Raw genomic sequence first — 19531 nt, 5'->3', positions numbered from 1 at the left:
TTAGAGGTATGGCCTCTCTGTTTCCTATGCTCTAGTGGAAGGCCTTATAACCATTTGTATATGGCCATCACTACTTGATCAAGTGTGTTAAAAATGAATTTTTATAATGAGAACTTGACATTTAGAGGGAACAGTGTTGGGAGGTGAGGGGAAAATAGAGAGTAAATAGTATTAAGATATATTGTATATATGTATGAAAAATTCAGAGAATAAATAGAATCATTGTTTTAAGAAAAGTAAGTGGAATTGTCATTAATATCATGATAAAGATAATGCAGAGAGATATGACAGTGGCATAAAGTAGTGTCAGAGGAAAAGCACTTGATGCAGATCTGGAGCCCAAGTAGGTTAGATTCCTTAACTAAGTCAAGGTCCCATTCCTTGTAGAGAAATAGTGTGGCAACCTCACCAGCAATCAGTGTCTATATACATTTTCTTTGTGATTCTTCTGATTTTGGTACTATCACTTTGATAATGAGGTAGATGGCTTGCTTGCTGTTTGTATTATAGACTTCGAACATCACTAGGTATTTCCTTGAGTTTCTCCTGTAACCTGTTCTGTGCTTTGAAGCCAAGATGACAGGTCTACACTAATGGAAGTCTGGTTGTGACTCCTGATACTACTCAAAGAGTGTTCACATAAAGTAAAACAAATACTGCATCCTGGCCCACAACATACTTCTTTCTCTGGTTTCTCAATCTTACACTATAGTCTCGTGCTTGTGGTCCAGCAAGGCTGTCTGTTTAGGTCCTGTAATGCACTAGTACTCTCATGGCAGGAGTTCCGCCAGGATTTCACTTAATTCCCTTCTTTGTCTAGCAATTCTTCCTTCATCATTTTATATTGTATTAGCTCATAGCTTTGAGTGTTACTCCTACAGGGGCTTTTTCTCTAGGATTTCTGACTAACGCTTTACCCTTTTGAACACTCTGGTAGCATTGGCTTCCTTTCTCATTGAATATTTCATACTTCCAGTGTGTGTGTGTGTGTGTGTGTGTGTGTGTGTGTGTGTGTGTGTATGTGCATGTGCACATTTCTATAATGATTTGATTAATGTCACCCCTCACTGAGAATAAGGGCTGCATTTTGTTTTCTTTCTCAGCACAATGTATGACTTCTAAATGCTGAATGTATATATTGAGTGGGAACACAATCTATCTGATATGTAACTGAGACCTTACTCATCTTGCTATTTCTTATTGTGCGGGGCAAGAAATATTCTTGCAAGCATGGCTAGAACACGATAGCTGGTGCTGATTTGATTGTCTCAAATGTGCTGCTATAAAGGATATGAAAGCAGCCATTTTGGCCTGAGATATACCTGGTGAATCATGTTGACAACCAATTGAACAAACTAATGGATTGTAATTATGTCTTGTCCTCATTTAGAAGCTTAGGAACTAAAGCTTTTGTTTGCCCATGGCTCTTTGGCAGAGTTTGTGATCCCAGAATGAAAAGATTATTATCTCTAACTATTATCAAATCTTCTTTGATTATCATCAACTTCACATCTTTATGTTGAAAAAAAGGAAATGATTCATACCTAAGATTGACAGAACAAGGTATTTATATCAGGTTTTGTCTTTTAAAATATCATAATAGGCCAGACCTTTAAGCAAGAGTCAAGTCCCAGATGCGTAAACTCAGAATTATATTTCTCTTTTTTTCCAAAATCAAGTAGATGCCCTTGTGTGCATTTTAATAAAAGCAATCTACATGCACAAGGAGCAAATCTTTTTTCTAAAGGGGCTAAACACAACTCCACCATAAATTTTACAACTTAAAAAAATTCTGTCAATATTTGATTGCCCAGTTGAATAATAATGTCTTGCTTTTATTCATTCCTTGTGAATTATACCTCCTAATTTTCCTATAAATGGGATGATGTGTTTTGCGATCAAGCAAGTTAAATGTATATTTTATGGGATTTAGTCTCATCCTCCAAACCAGGCTAATAAAATGCAAAGGCGGTTGATGCTGATAAACCTTAGAACTATAAATAAAGAACAAAGGGAGAGCTGCACCTGCTGGAGGAAAGACATTGCAGATACAGAGAGGGAAAGTGATGGGGGTGTAGCAGGAAACCTCCAAACCACGCAGAGTTAAATGCAGCTGCAGTGCCAGAGCACAGAGACTGCTAGCTCCTGTGGCTGGGAAAGACAGTATAAATCACATCTGGCACAATTTCATCTAAGCTCAAGTGCTAATGCCACCTAAAGCACTGTTCTCTGCTTCCCTTCTGGTCAGGAGAGGTGGAGAAGAATGCATCAAAAACTGACATTTTGCAGTAGAAAGACAACTACAGGAATTCAGGGGCCCGAGGTTAGCAAGGGGGAGAAAGTAAAGATTCATAGCTCGAGTAGTGGAGGGAGGGAGGTCTTGCTGTCTTCTCTTTTCACATGCACTACTCGGAAGTAAATAAACAAACAAATATCCTTAAATGTTTATGAAACTGAACCTCCAGCCACTGGAACCAGATTCTGTTGGAGTCTTCCACATCCCAGAAACTGTCATATGCCTACTCTGTTGAGGGACCTACTTTTTACTCAAAGGGCACTATCCGGTCTCCATTGACAAGAATTTCTGTTTTTTATGTACCCTTTGTTATTGCATTTCTATGAGAACTAAGATAATAAAGAGCAATAACTATTAGAATTCATGATCCATATTCAATGTTCAAGCATATGCACTATTAATCAAATACCTATCTGCAGTTTTCTTAATCACACTGTAGGCCTCTTCAGTCTGGCTATCCTACCAAAAAAATTGTAGAATCATGGATTTAGTATTTGAGATAAAAGCATCTGCTTCATTTGTAAAACAAAATTTACAGACATGTGCTTTCCCAAGTGTAGATATAGAGGCACAAATCACACAGTTGTTTCCTTAAGACTCTCTTCTATTTTAACCAACTTCCAGATGTGGATACTTAGTTCAGGTTTTGGGCACAGAGGATAAAGACCTCAGTGTTTCCAAGTTGTTTTGAGGTGTTTTTCTTTATATTCACAGCCCCCTGTCCCTCAGCTTCCTCTGAGCAGTTGTATGTAGTTGGTTGATGTAGTCAGGTGTGGATGGTTGCTTTGCTTCCTGGATCTCTGGAGAGCTCTCTCTCACTTCCCTTCCATCTTACATGTTACCCAAAGGCAAACTTTTCTCTTCAGTACCTGTTCCAAAATCTCATTGTTTCCCAAATCACTCTAAACATCCATAATCCTTGATGAACACTCTTTTTGTTTGCAACTCCTCTCCAACTCCTCTGCGATATCTCTCAGCTGTAGAAAGCCAAGGTTTCTCCATTCAAACCAAGAAAGTTGCAATTGCACCTCTCTATATTCATTTGCTTATGTGTACGCACTCCATTCCTATTTAAATTCTTTTTATCTTCATTCCAAGAAATATGGATTTAAAATTAAGTAAAACTGTGAGAAAATTACATGAAGTTGTTATATATCCATTCATGAAAGTCTCCTGCATTCAAGTGCTTGTATCTCTATTCAGAATATATGTTCATGCATACATAAACATGTATGTGTTTTTCTCAGTGACTTTCATTTTAAGCTAAAGAGTCTTCCTCATCTTGTAAAGGAAATTTTCATATGAAAGCAAATTCAACAGAATTTACAAATTAATACCATTTTCAATCTCTAAATTTTCCCCCACTTATAGGGTCAGTTCTTTCGGTACAAAAACAAACTGAATTTATTTAGGCTGATTTGTTTTTGATAAATCAAAGTTGGATATTACAGAAACCTTAATATTAAGACTGTGCTTGTAAGTTGATTTTTTAATTGGTGGGGAGCATCTCAGTCTTTCTGGGGACATTTTCATTTCACCTTTATACATCTTGGTGAACCTTAGATAGCTCCAGACAGCAGAGCATAAAGTAAAAGACACTGCCATGTGACTTCATCATTTCTAGGAATCCAGACACTAAACATGTCAATGCATATCTCCTTTTGGGAACTCAGCACTTCAGGTCATCCTTGAGTCTTTAGAAAGGACAGGAAATGCCAGTCATTCTGTATAGTTAGGGGTGCATTTGTGATTAGTGTACCCAAAATAGAAGATCTTTAACTTTCGAATCCTCATTGCCTAGAAGCAAACTTTAAAGATTTAAGTCTTGTAGATGAGTAAAATTTTCTATGCATAAGACTTATTTTGAGATACTATGTGAAGATAGATGGTAGTTAGTCTTTTAATATGATTATAAACTAATTCTTGAAATTCATTACACATGCCTCTTTCTTTTCACATTTTAATTTGCTGAGTGAAGGACCTTGAATTATTTCCAACTTCAGCTTTGCATAGCAAAGGTAATAACTGATGCGAAATGATCAGATGTACACGGAACTAAGAAACTCCTAGTCATCTCTTTGAAATACAAAGGGAGTTCTTCTTTATCTGCTGTCAGAGGAGGCGTGTCACAATGTGCCAGGTGGCCCTTTGGTTTTGAAACAGTAGCTAGGAAATAAGCTAGAACTTAACATTCCTACCCAATTAGTAAAATCGATTTTTATTTTGAAAGATGACAGTGTTTTCTGAGCTGAGGAAATATCACCTGGGCTATAATAATGGGTTCGTTAATTTGATTCATGACTATTCTTTTTAAAAGGCCTTTATTTTCAAAGTAAGGAAATTGATAAAAGAAAAAAACTCTTCTATACACTTGTTACTTGTACATGTTTTCTGGTACTGAAATTTCAAATTTGTACAGAGTTAATCAAGTATTGCTTAAATATGGAAAAAAAACATTCCAACAACTCAGGGTGAATGATAAGTTTTGAGTCGCTAATTATTGGGAATCCACAGCCGCCAATGTAATAAGCTAATCAAACCTAATTAATAAAGTCAGGTTTAATCTGAGCAAAGCACTCCTGGGTGACTCTCAGGAGGATACCGGAGATATCACATGGCAAATACGACTTCTAAGTCTCCTGATTAGCCTATAGGCAGTGGTCTTGAGCAGTCCCAAGGAGGGCCTGACTTTTGTCAGACTTTCTCAGGGCAGATCCAGGAGAGGGGCCACTTCTCGGCTCACTGAGTGCGGAGTTTGAAGTGGGCAGTACCAGGGGAGATGGTGCTAGGGGTGCTGAGGGTGTGGTCTGGAATGGAGCTCCTTGCTGGAGTCTCCAAAGAGTGAGATTTTTCCCTTAATTAAATGAAGCAAATTCCACCACATTTTTTTTTTAATTCAACAAGTGGAAATATCATGAAAAAGCCCCGAGAATTTAGATGGCCTAGGTTTAATCCAGCCTTTGTCGTTTTATAGCTGTGTTGTTTTCAGCCTTCTCTAAATAATGTAAGAAATCCAAACGTTTCTCATCTTGGCTCACATAACAAATTCTCAAAAACATGAGGTGCTGAAATCATAATTTATTTATTGCTTGGGGCTTTACTACCCACTGTAGGTCTTTTGCATTTGCCTTGTTTTGTAACCACTTTCTAAAATTCTACAATTTTATTTTCCTTTTCTGTCTACTGGTTTGATTCCTTTTCCTTAGTATACAAATTATAATACTGTTTTTATTGGCACAAAGTAACTATTTCTAAATATTTATTATTTTTCTTTTATGTTAGGGTATACTGCCTGTGTGTATTTAAGTCTACTGCATGCATACAGTACCTTCGGAGGCCAGAGAGGCTGTCAGATTCCTTGGAATTGGAGTTACAAACAGAAATGAGGCATCATGAAGGTCCGGGGAACCAAATTCTGGTCTTCGGCAAGAGGAAAAAGTGCTCCTAACTGCTGAGTCCTCCACTCCTATAAAATTACCTAATCTTTAATCATCATCATTTACATTAAAATTACTAATCTCTTCTTTAAAAATACCTAAGCTATGACAATTGGGTTTTTCACTACATTCAAGTTGAAGACTTTAAAGATATATGTGGATTACACCCTAATTGAAATACGAACCTCTAAAGGACTCATACTTTAAAATAATTCCCGCTCCTTTTTGGAAAACTGCTTCCGTTTTCTGGTTACATAGATGGTATTTGAACCAGGGTAGATGAACTGTTAGCTAATATCTGAATGGGGTATAGGTTATGTGAGGAAGAGCATTTGAAACAAATCAGATCTGGCAGGGAATTATCATGTATTCAAGTCGAGTTGGCCAAATGGTTTGTTGATTTATCTTTAACATCTTCTATATATTATGAATAGTAACATACCCACTTTACTAAACTGGCTAACTTAGTAAATGAGTATTAAAGAATTTGGAAATGACCTTGTGTAAAGACAGTTCTTGGTGAGTAGTTGAATGATTATCAGCCACTATAATTGTTATTATTACTCATCTCATCTTTATTCTAGGGTTGCTAGGGTGTTGGAGTATGGGACACTGCTACCCACTAAAAACAAACTGTGTAAACAATAAATAAAGCCAAGTAAACACATTCTTAGCAATGAAGAAACATATAGTGCACAAGGGTTATTGCTGAAATACAGATGTAATCATGCTTTACAGTCAGCAGATTTTGTGAAAATCTTCCAATATATAAGCATGATAATGAGTGTGAAGGATGGGTATAATGCTTCCCTGGTGGAACACATGCTCAATATCTGAAGGGTCCATGGTTTAGTCTCCAGAACCAGGATGCTTTTTTAGCCACCTGAAATTATGGGAGCATTACAGGAAGGAGCAGATAGTCATCAAATGAATAGTTCCCTGGGAAGTTGATTAACTGTAAAAGAATAGCTGAAGCTCAAGATTAGTTTCTCACTCTATGTCTTTCTGCTTTTTTGCCTCTGTATTTGTGTCTCTGCTTCTCTGTGTCTGTCTGTCTTCTCTGTGTATGTGTACACACACATGTGTGTGCATGCACACCATTTCTCTTCTGTGAACAATCCTGAGAATTTCTTAATTGAATTTTGTCTGTGTTTGCATAACCTCGATTAATTAAGAATATAATGATCCTGAGATAGAAGAAAATATGAAATCATTACTACTGTTCCACCTAATTAGGAGACCGAAAATGACCAGTGCTAAAGTTGCTATCATTATAATGACTTGATGTTCCAGATATTTCACACTCAGTACAAAAAAAAAAAAAGAACATTCTTATATGTACACACACAGAGGCACACATAAGCACGCACACACACACATACATGCACATACGACTAATTGTAAGCCTTAATGACTCTGGTCTAAGCATAAAGATAGTCAAGGTCTTTTTGGCATGAAATTATGACTTGTGTCTTCTACATATTAAATAACATGGGTCATTAAACAACTAAAAATAAGCCTACAGTTTTCCTTTGGTTATTTTAAAACTTAAGAATAAATGAAGCTCAGGTAAGCAGTTGAGAGACTTCATAAATAAACAATATCTTCTATGTGACTTCTTTATATTTTTGCTAGAATTCCTAATAAATTTATGCCCATCAAAGATATAAAAATGATTTGTTATTAAACCATTCCCATATTAATAATGTCTTTCTTTTGATTACACCACACAAACATTATGGTCCTTTCAGCCAACTTTAATTATACCAGCTAAATAAATGAAATTTACTTACAATAAATGATAGTATTATGTATGTTATACCTTCTCTTAATATTTTATTTAACATACACATTCATATGACCACAATTTCTTTCCCAAATAGCTAATACTTGAAGCTATAATCTTTAACAGATATGTACTGTAAATAATAGTAGCAATAATTTCTAATAATTAATACTAAAAAAGTCCAAACAACATGTCCTTGAAAATATCAGTTAAATTTTCTCAAAGATTAAAACCATTTAAAAGTCAGTATTACAAATGACATATTATGAGGTAAATATCTACTTTCAAATAATCCTTATATTATCAATATATCATTATTAACAAAATTTTATGTATTTAACTAGAATAACTTGAGAAGTATACTGTGATGTCTCCTTGAATTGGTGTTTCTACATAAAAATAAGAAAAAAATGTTTTGGTTGTTTGTGGAAAAGCCTTGTGGATCTAGCTTTTGGATCCCAGGTTAATCTATTTAAGTCTTTCACGAGTTTTGTTTTTCATGGTCCTTCATCCCTAAGATCTCTTCTGCCTCCATTTTATCACTTATTTTTGAGTTTTATTTATTTATTTATTTTTATATTTTCTCCATCCTGATTTATTCCCCCTCAGGTTCTTTGCTCTCCTTTTTGTCCCTCTCCTTATATCGCTTTCTCTTCAGACAGTTGGTGGCATTTGAAGATGGGATTTAACTATTAACACAATCTTGCCTTCACATAGCAGCCTTCTCCCTAAGGAGCTGGCTTGCCTTTGAAATTGGCTTCAGATCTGACAGGGCTTCTTCAGTTTCACATTACTGTTAGTCCAACAGAGAAAACGAAGCCAGAAAATTTGATCAGGTTATCCTAGGGCAAAAATAAAAGGTTGGTTTTGGGAAATGGTTAATTTCCACGATCCAGCGGGGATTTAACAGCCTTTCCTCCTGAAGAAATAGGAATCTGGATTTTCCATTTATCTGTCCGGCTTTCCTGAATTACCAGCTTTAGGTTGTTTTTAAAGATAAGAAAGTAGAATGGATTCTGAATGTTGAATTCAATTCCTGATATGAGGTTATCTTTTAACATAGGGCGGAAGAGCAAGCCCCTCTTTTTTTTTTCCCGTCCCTTCTGCCACCAAGCCACCTATGCCTTGCTGGGGTCTTTAATAGCCTTTAGTCAAAGAAAAATATTCAGAGAAACTAAAAATGCTTCACAATGAGAGACCATGTGAGCCAGAGGTCATGAATCAGACAATAGGTTAATTGAAGAAGGATTTTCAGAATTTTACATGCCTTTTGTTTTTTATTTCACAAAGTGGAATGTTGGATACTAGGCTATTTCATTATGCAGTTAAGAAAAACCTAAATCTGTCACTCATTCCTTGCATCATTAAACATAAGATTAACTAAAGTGTGTAGGCTGTTCAGTACTTTGGCCAAACAAAGCCTTTGATAACAGACAACTTCCACTTCCATTCTTCTTCGCTGTGCTTTCCTTTATATAGTATAAATGATGGGTGATAAATCCAGGACTAATTTTATTTTTATAAAAGAGCCAGATGTTTTTCTATTGGATCCATTTTCTGTCATCCTTAGGACCATGTGATACAAACTTGTATCATGTGGGCACAATGGCAACTCACATCTCTTTCTTCCTTTTCACAGAACCAATTTAAATTTGTCACACTTACTCCCTCATTACGAAGAGAAATAAGGAGCCTGCCTTGTGAGGCTTAGCTTGCGTTTCACAGATGATATAGGCAAATGTGAGGGTGTCACACCAAATGCAGGTGAAGAGGAGGATGCTAATTAAGAACCATCATTCAATGTCATTTCTACATTAGATTAAGAAAAATCCATTACAAACACTCCATCTTATTTTTCTCAAGAGGTCACGATCCAAGCGACTAACCTCATCAGAACAAATAGCTATAATCACTCTTTATCCACTTCACCACAGTGCAAGCTGAATTTAGACCTCATTTACCTTCACCAACATGCCTTTTAAATGCAGTGTAAGCACTTCTTCGTTCTGAAGAGCCCAACTACATACATCTCTGCCTAGATGCATTGCCATCAAACCAAGACAGTTAATTGAAAATGGGAAGATTCTCACTTGGGATCCAGAGGCTAATTTTCATTTTATGGACTGCTCAGGATACAGCTGGAAAAGAAATCCAGTGAATTGACTCTTCAGCTCTTGCTAAAATGCTATTAATACCAAAGGAAAAAATAAAGGTTTAAATGGGATTTATGCAAATATAGTTGTGTTGTTTCAAGGAAATCAATTGGGACAATAGCTATGATCTTTGTTGTTATTGTTTTTATAACTTTATTGATCATGAAACTGGTCTTTCATGAAGCCAACCCCTTGTGTACATAAGTGCTGATTCATATAATTGCCTTCTGAAGTCTGAAAATATGTTACTAATTAATGATGCAGCTTTAGTAGTAATATTGATTTAGCAACTCTGTTCTTTCTTCAAAAGTGGAGTTCACAATACAGCCAATGAATACAATAACACACACAAAAGACATTGTTTGAATATATTGTACTAAAGGTGATTGTGTTATCTAGGTAACTATCTTAGCAGTTCAATTGGAGCCATATTGGAGTAGAAATGTATGGTTATGACTTTTAGAATTGAATCAACCAGTGTTTCACACATTTTTACATAAAATGAATTTTAAATTTGGGGCATATACTTACAGGAAGTCAAGGAATCATGGGTCATTTACATAATTTATAACAACAAGTACTTTAATCTGTTCACATTGCAAAATTAATGCAAGCAGATGTTTGAAAACCATATAATTCTGATGACATAGATAAGAGGAAAAAAATTATGAGTGAAACTTTAAAAAAACCTTTATTTTCTAATATTGTTTCTTTTTAAAAAATAAATGGTAATCTGTAAATGGAGATTGCACTATCATTCCCAGCTGCCCAGACCCAAATACACACAGAAACTATATTAAATACAGCACTGTTTGGCCTATTAGCTCAAGTTTCTTATTAACTAACTTGTACATCTTAAATTAACCCATTTCTATTATTTTATATTTTTCCATAAGACTTGTGGTTTGTTACCTCTTGATTCTTCAGTGGCAGCATGGTGTCTCCTTGACTCTGCTTTTTTTCCTTCTCTATCTCTGCTTGAATTTCCCACCTTGCTTTATTCTGCTCCACCATAGATCAAAGCAGATTCTTTACTAATCAATGATAATAAACATATTCACAGCATACAGATGGGAATCCCACATTATCTCCTTTTTTCTGCCTAAACAAAATGAAAGGTTTCAACTTTAACCTAGTAAAACTACATATAACAAAACCGTTATCAAGCAATAATTATAGCTAAAATATTTAGTCTATTTGTATGAGGCAAAAATTAAAGAAAATATTCTGTTATCTATCTTATCTTTGTGAGACTAAAATTTCTTATCTAACTCATCTTTTATTATAACCAAGGAAAACTGTAACTATATTATCTGTCTACAACCCCTTCAAAGACCCCAGGAGGATATAATATTACCTAAGTAAATAGGAAGTGAATTGGAAGCAACTTTCGAAGCTCTAGAATTGACAGAGACATCTCGTTGCATTGACAGTCACTCAAAGTTCTTTTGTAAATTTGGTGTATCCTTCTTCAGCCTACAGGTCCATAGTATCCAGCAGACTTTTCTATGAAGCAGGAAATATGAAAGACAGTCACCTGTATTGGTAGTTTGTCATTTTCTTCAGTCCTGCAGAATGTCTGGCAGACTCTTTCATGAAGCAGGCATCCTGAATAACTGTCTTGCTTTCTTTGGGGAAGCTCTGCAGTCATTATTCTGTGGGTCCTGCATGTCCCGTTTATACAGCATACCATCAAACAGTCCATAAGGAGCCTCTTAAATGCTCATCATCCTCTTGGAGTAGATTGGTGTTACAAGAATCTGACATGTCACACTGTTGAGAAAAGTCTAAGTTCTTAAAACATTTTAAAGGTCATATTCTGTAGGTCTTTGAAGTGTTAAATCTGGAAGGAATCCACAGGTTCTCATCTATTGTGAAAACAAAAGCAGAATCTCTTTTCCAAAGTAGCATATTCTTAGACTCAATTTTTTAAGTCACGATAACTTTAAAATATATATGTTGGTTTTTCTTAGCAGCCCCCAGAATCAAATGTTTTTCAGCAATTAACTCATTAATAGTCAACCCCCCCAAAATCACAATAATATACATAATTCAGATTCTCTGTGTATATTCCATCTTTATGTGAATTCTTTACTTTTACTCTATTACTTTTTAATATTTATTTTATTATCTTTACTTCTTTAATATATGACTGTTTGTACTCTTTTATATTACTTTACTGTCTCTTTTGTTGTTTGTTTGTTTATTTATTTATTTATTTATTTTGGTTTTTTGAGACAGGGTTTCTTTGTAGCTTTGGTGCCTGTCCCGGAACTAGATCTGGTAGACCAGGCTGGCCTCGAACTCCCAGAGATCCAGAGATCCGCCTGCCTCTGCCTCTCGAGTGCAGGAATTAAAGGCGTGCACCAACACCGCCCGGCTTGTTTATTTTTATTTTAGTTTTCAAAACAAATTTCTGCCTCCTCCCTGTTTCCCATTTCCCTCCCCCTCCTCCTACACATCGTCCCCTCCCCCCACTCCATTCCTCCTCCCTCTCAAGACTGAAGAGCAGTCCAGATTCCCTGCCTTTGTTTTACTTCTTAAAACTGTTTTTTTCTGTAACTGCCGATACCCATTTTCACAAACCTACATACATTTTTAAAACACATTATGGCACATCTAGAGGTTGGTTTCTATATGACTCTGTCTTTATTGCATATCTGTAACCCTTTTTTGATCACTGTTGTGAATTGTGAAGCCGGCATGGCTGGGACTAGTGAAGCCACTTTAGCTATTGGTTCCACCTTCCTAGCTTTCCAACATGGCAGACTTTGATTTACCACCAACACTGGAAGCCATGTTTACCACCCTAACTCTGGGAAGCAGTTGGCCCACACCACCAGCAAGTACCTTGGAACATGCTGCTCACAGACCCCATTTAAGTGCTCTATAACAGGACCTCCTATGAAAAACAGATCCATTCATACCACCATTGTGAACCAGGAAGCTGTCTCTTTTTTCTTTTTTTATTGATTTTTATTGCGCTCTACATTTATTTCTGATCCCCTCCCTCTTCCCCCTTCAACCCTCCCCCAAGGTCCCCATGCTCCCAATTTACTAAGGAGATCTTGTCTTTTGCTACTTCCCCTGTAGATTAGATCTATGCAAGTCTCTCTTAGGGTCCTCATTGTTGTTTAAGTTCTCTGGGATTGTGTTTTGTGGGCTAGTTTTCTTTGTTTTATGTTTAAAAACCACCTATGAGTGAGTACATGTGATAATTGTCTCTTTGTGTCTGGGTTACCTCACTCAAAATAATGTTTTCCAGCTCCATCCATTTTCCTGCAATATTCAATATGTCATTTTTTTCTCTTGTATAGTACTCCATTGTGTAAATACATCACATTTTCCTTATCCATTCTTCTGTCAAAGGCCATTTAGCTTGCTTCCAGGTTCTGGCTATGACAAACAATGCTGCTATGAACATAGTTGAGCACATGTCCTTGTGGCACAATGGAGCATCCTAGTAGTATTTCTGGGTCTTGAGGAAGGTTTTTTCTGAGAAATCACCACACTAAAATCAAAAGGGGCTATACAAAATTGCATTTCCATCAGCAATGCAAGAATGTTCCCTTTTCCCAACAATCTTTCCAGCATAAGTTGTCATCAGTGTTTTTGATCCTGGCCATTTTTCCAGGTGTAAGATGGAATCTCAGAGTTGTTTTGATTTGCATTTCTCTGATGACTAAAAATGTTGAACATTTCCTTAAATGTCTTTCAGTCATTTTAGGTTTCTCTGTTGAGAGTTCTCTGTTTAGGTCTGAATGCTGGCTCCACCTCTCTCCACTTTTAAAATGGTGGAGGCTTTGGGGCTGCCAGGTAGGAGCCACACTCATCATTTAACTCTGAGAATGAGCATACAGCACATACACCCTTTTTATCTGAGTAATAGCTAAATCTGCCATGCAGAACACTGCACAAACTGGAAATATAAATGTGTATGGTGGTGGGAATCCTCCATGCTCTTTTGCCTATGCATGCCTAGTAGATCAGATCCTGCTGCCTGCCCAGGAGTGGAGCACAGAGCCACGGGCATGGTCTCAGCCACTTTTCTCCCAACCGCAAGTGGGCACACAAACACCTGGGCCCACAAATGCCGTTCTAATTCTCCATAGCCAGAGCTTGCCCTGGCAGTGTGGCCCAGAAAGCTGCACTTCAAAACTGCACGACTTTTCTCCCCGGCTATGGCCAAACCAGGAAATCTCCCAAATAAGCCATGCCTCTGCTTGGTTCTAGCAAAAAAAAGCCCTCCAAGATGATGCCGCTAGCAAACATGCATAACTCTGTTCTTTTGTGTCTAGAATTAATTTTTAAGGTTTCTCACGTTTTACATGGATTTAGTTCACTATGTCGGCATGCCGATCTATTGGAGGAGGCCACTTGTTCTTCCTGGCCTCCTGGATAGCTTAGCCCCTGAAATAACTACACAGAAACTGTATTAATTAAATCACTGCTGACCCATTAGCTCTAGCTTCTTATTGGCTAACTCTTACATATTAATTTAACCCATTTCTATTAATCTGTGTATTGCCACATAGCTGTGGCTTACTGGGTAATATTCCCAGCATCTGTCTCTGGCTGCTCCATGGAATCTTTCTGACTCCACCCTCTTTCTGCTAGCATTCAGTTCTGACTTACCTGTCAACCAAAGCTCTGTCTTGCTAAAGTTGCAAAGCAGTTTCTTTTTTCATTAATGGTTTTCAAGAAAACAGAGGGAAATCCCACATCACAAAGCCTATCTAAAAATATGTAGCTACCAATAAGCTCAAATTGACTCTTATTTTTGAGGGTTTAGAAGCCCTTGTCTTTAAAGCTTTCTTAGGCTTTATGTAAATATTCTTGCCAAATGTTTGAGCACCATTTGTAAATGGAGACGGTACTATCATTCTCAGCCACCCAGACCTGAATAAGCACATAGAAACTATCTTAATTACAACACTGTTTGACCTCTTTGCTCAGGCTTCTTACTAACTAACTCTTATATCTTAAATTACTCACTTTATTATTTTATATTTTACCAGTAGGCTTGTGTTTTATTACCTCTTGCTTCTTTGTCAGCTACATGGCATCTCCCTGTTTCCTTTCCTCCTCTATCTTTGCTTGGATTTCCTGCCTTGTTATAGTCTGGCCTGCCATAGATAAAACCAGCTTCTTTATTTACCAATAGTACTGAAACTTATTCACAGCATACAGATGGGAATCCCACATCATCTATCATAGTATATAAGAATGTTGTTGGATGCTTATATGACACCAAAAGCAGTCATAATTTTCACCTTAATTTGCAGTATACTTGGTGAGATATTCACTTAATAAAGTAGACATTTCATTGCTGAAAAGCTAACATGTGGCTATCCTCAACTGAAATGAGCAGCCTCTCTTCTGCCCCCACCACAATAACAGCAGAAACTAAAATGACCCTGGATTTTATACCCATGTGTTGGCAGCTGATAGAAAACCATGGTTCTATTTGCAGCTTAGTGTGACTCACGTCCATCAAAGCTCGTGGGTGACAGGTTTCCAGATAATAAAACTTCTGTATGGATGTGCAGAAATTTCAAAAATACTTGAACCAGAGAAGATAGATTCCACTTCAAGTGTGTTCTGTTACTGTTTATGTATATGACCTTGAATAGGATGCTCTACTTCTCAAAGATTCATTTGTCTTCACCTGTAACCAGAGAGAGACATTGTAGAGATTAAGAGTCTGAAGATTAATTGAAGCACTATATAAGATTATTATAGTACAACACGGTGAGTACAACTAGCGCGATGGAAGTCTGGCAGAGGTTCTGAGGGAAAATCTAATGGAATTCATCTATAAATCAGAGGTATTGTACTGTGGTTTAATGTGTATGTTCAATGAGAATTCAAGATGGCAACACTTGTATTCAGAAGCAAGAAGTAGAGAAAGTAGAAGCTGAATGTTGGGAAAAAAAGTTGGGGTAGGGAAATAGCTTTAGTTACTGTTCATTTGTTGTTCGAGTTACTATTTTGAGACAGGGTCATGGTAGTAATCTCAGCTGGCCTTAAACTGCTGTGTGGCATGTGACTGGTCTTGACCTTTTGAAAACCTACTGCCACCCCTCTGGGGAGTGGTATCATAAGAGCATACTGCCATACCTAGCCTGTTGTCACATTTGAATGCAGTAAGTATTAAAATATAAAATTGAGCCAGATGGTGGTGGCACATGCCTTTAATCCCAGCACTTGGAAACAGAGGCATGTGGATCTCAGTGAGTATGAGAAAAGCCTGATCTACAAAGCAAGTTCCAGGACAGCCAGGGGTACACAGAAAAAACCCTGTCTCAAACAAACAACAAAACAAAGCAAAGCAAAATAAAACAAAAGAAAGAAAAATATAAAATTGAAAACATAGGCTAGATGTGATGGCACCCACTTGCAATCCTAAGATTTGTGACGCTGAGGCAGGGTTCATTTTATATTATGGAGACCATGTCTCAAAAACAAACAAACAAACAAAAATCAAGTGATTAAAACCCCAGGCTGAATGGAGTTTTCAACTTTAAATACAGCATGTATAAAATTACAGTCTGTATTCTACCGAGCAGCTCAGAAATATGTGTGGACTTTTTGAGTAAATAGTAGAATGATTTGGAGGTAAAGGAAAGTAGACATGAGAGAAATCCAAAAGATGATAATTAAAATCATTGTTTCCCCCCTTCAAAAAACTGTCCACAGCCCTGTTGTCACTAAATATGGGAGAGGGGTGAAGAGACAGAAATAAAAATATTGGATGATTCTTTTATTCTAATATGACTGAATGTTTACAAATAGGATGTCCAGTTCCCACACTAAAACAGTTAAATACAGGGTTCAAATGCTGCTGTCTTTGAAATAAGTTCTTAAAGAAGACACATATGTTAAAATGTGTCCATGAGATTGTGTCCTAATGAGATATTTTCATGAAAGTGAAATCTTACATTAAGACACAGAAGAGAGGCCATTATAAAGGCAGAGAAAGGATGTATCTAAGCCAAGGTGAAGGGGCTCTGGGAAAACTCACCTGGCACATACCTTCATAGAAGACATGATCCCTCAAGCCTGTGAGATGATGGATTTCTGTTGTTTAAGCTCCCCCCCCTTACAAAGCAGTCTGCTGCCTTTCACAGGAATGGTGAAAGCAGAACCATAGACTATCTGAACAATACTGAATTAGCGTAAGCAGATGCATATTAAGATGGCTTACTTTGCAGAGGAAAATAATTATTATCACTTAATGACCTGATAATTATGCTGGAAGAGCTGAAATATATAGCTATCATTTTTTTGGAGACATACACATGCCTTCAGTATATTATTAGTCAAGGTAATTGATGATAACTATTATAAACAAAAATACAACCTCTTTCAGAAAATTCACTGGCTTTATGGAGTAGAATTTTGTGATTATTCAAAACTAGATACATCTTCTGTGTCTGTGTATATGCATATACGCACATGTGCCACATGTTAAGGAACATATGTAAGTGGGAGTCCCAGTGTTACACTTCTGTGCACACTTGTTGATGCTGGAGGAAAACTTGAGGTGTTGTTCCTCAGGTCTCACTACCTTTTTTGTTTGAAATCAGGTCTCTCAACTGGTCTGGAGCCTACCAAGTAGTCTAAGTTGGCCAGAGAATGAACCCCTGGGGTTCTCCTCTCTCTGCTTCTCCAGCACTAAGATTATAGGTACATCTATTTACCACGCCCAGCTTTTTAATGAGTGTTTTCATGAATAAACTTGGGTTTCCATGCTTGCACAACAAACATCATTACCAATTGAGCTATATTCCTAGCACAACTGTCTCTTCAAACTTTCTGGAGCATCCCATGTTTTCTCCTGCCATCATCCTATTCTCTCCTTTGATTCTAACCACATATATGGAGAGAGACAGAACAGGAAAAAATTTTAATAGCTAGTCTTGAATATCACATACTTCTTCCTTCCATACTCTTCTGGCTAGAAGTCAGGCACACCATTCTATCAGGTACCAGGCATCCTAGGAAGTCAATTCTAACTTTGCTCTCAGGAACAAGAAGAGAATAGAATATTGATTACATTAGTGTCGTTATATCATGGCTTGCTCGACTATCACTGCACAAAATTATATGTAATACAGAGGAGTAAAGAAGTAGCTAATTGAGGCATGTTTTCATCAAGTTTACTGGGATGATTTGTAGATTTAAAAATAAGCATCTGTAGCAATCTGGACAGTCTAGAAGAGAAGGTAAAGAGTGTTTTCATTAAATTAATGGAGATTCAGTGTTTTGGGCTCTGTATCTGAGTATGAATCCCCAGTACCCTTGTAAAAAGCCAGCCATGAGGGCTGGGGAGATGGCTCAGTGGTTAAGAGCATTGCCTGCTTGTCTAAAGGTGCTGAGTTCAATTCCCAGCAACCACATGGTGGCTCACAACCATCTGTAATGGGGTCTGGTGCCCTCTCTTCTGGCCTGCAAGCATGAATGTAGGCAGAATACTGTATACACAATAAATAAATAAATCTTTAAAAAAAAAAGCCAGCCATGGCTGTGCACATCTGTGACCCTAGTATGGGAAAGGACTATCAGTGGTGTGGATCTCGAGAGCTCGCTGACCAGACATCAGAGCCTAAACAGTGAGCTTCTAGGTCAGTGCTAACGCAATATTGAGGAGAGCAATTGACAAAGACATTGAATGCCTTGCTTAACCCTCTACACATGTGTGCATAGATCTGTATTGCTATATGCTCACACACATGCACCACACACATGCATACACACATGCATGAGCACTACAATAACAAATTCTGAATGGATCATTGTTCTTTGTGTGGAACAAATGATTCACTCTGTAGAGACCACTAGTGTATATTTGGGGATTCCTAAGAGTTTAACAATAGTTGGTTAACTTACCTTTTCAATAACTTCCTCCTGAATGTAATATTACGAGGTCCCAGAACTACTAATATTTGTCCTATTTAACAGTGTCTTTTCTTTGTCTAAAGCTGTTTATTAATCTTGTGTAGTTACATAGCACTTCATTAGTCCTCTTTTTCTCCTACTTTTATTTATAGAACCTTTGTTTTATAAAAATGTTCTCTGGGTTTGAAACATTATACCCCCACAGGAATCTCCTTAGTCAGGAAGATAAACAACTCAAAAAAAAAAAAAAAACTCCAGGAAGACCCTGAAACTGAGCAGATTCATTAGGCTACACCCTGGCAGAGTAAGATAATAAAAGCCAAGCATTCCCTCAGACACAGCAACATGGTGCTACAAAAAACTCAAACAGGCTGAGATACAAAAGAAGACTCTCAGACAAGATCAGCTGCCTGGAAGAGGTCCAAACCAACTAAAGCACGTGGAAAGGACATTCTTCAAACTCTTGAGCTGCCTGTAGGCTATGTGGTATGCTCCAGGTTTCTGTCTTTATAAGCTGTCACTCATGCTGGATCCTGGAGTGGGCTTTGGTAACCCAGATATCTTTGAGTAATTTCTTCTGTTATAGGTAATCCTTCATCTAAACACCCTTTTCTTACTCGTTTGTTTTATACATCCTGATGGATGCTGTGTGAGGACTAGTGAGGTGATGGCAGGAGGGTGGTATATGCCTACAACAGGCAAGACCTTTCTTTGTTTAATCTTTCAAGAATAGGCTTTTACATAGAAGGCCAGAAGAATTTAGCACTATACCAAATATATACCAAACCTAAATAAAAGCCAGCCATATTATTACTACTACCATGAATATTATTTGTAAAAATTGAAATGAACCTTGGTAGTTCAAAGAGCTAATGCGAGCCATCTGGAGTAATGATGGTTGTAAAATGGAAAAAAAATAAACTAAAGTAAGCTGCGCTTCTTCCTCTGGTTTCATATT

The sequence above is a fragment of the Microtus pennsylvanicus genome, chromosome 8 (assembly GCF_037038515.1).
Source record: "Microtus pennsylvanicus isolate mMicPen1 chromosome 8, mMicPen1.hap1, whole genome shotgun sequence".
Lineage (NCBI taxonomy): Eukaryota > Metazoa > Chordata > Mammalia > Rodentia > Cricetidae > Microtus > Microtus pennsylvanicus.
This window is presented reverse-complemented; position numbering follows the sequence as displayed.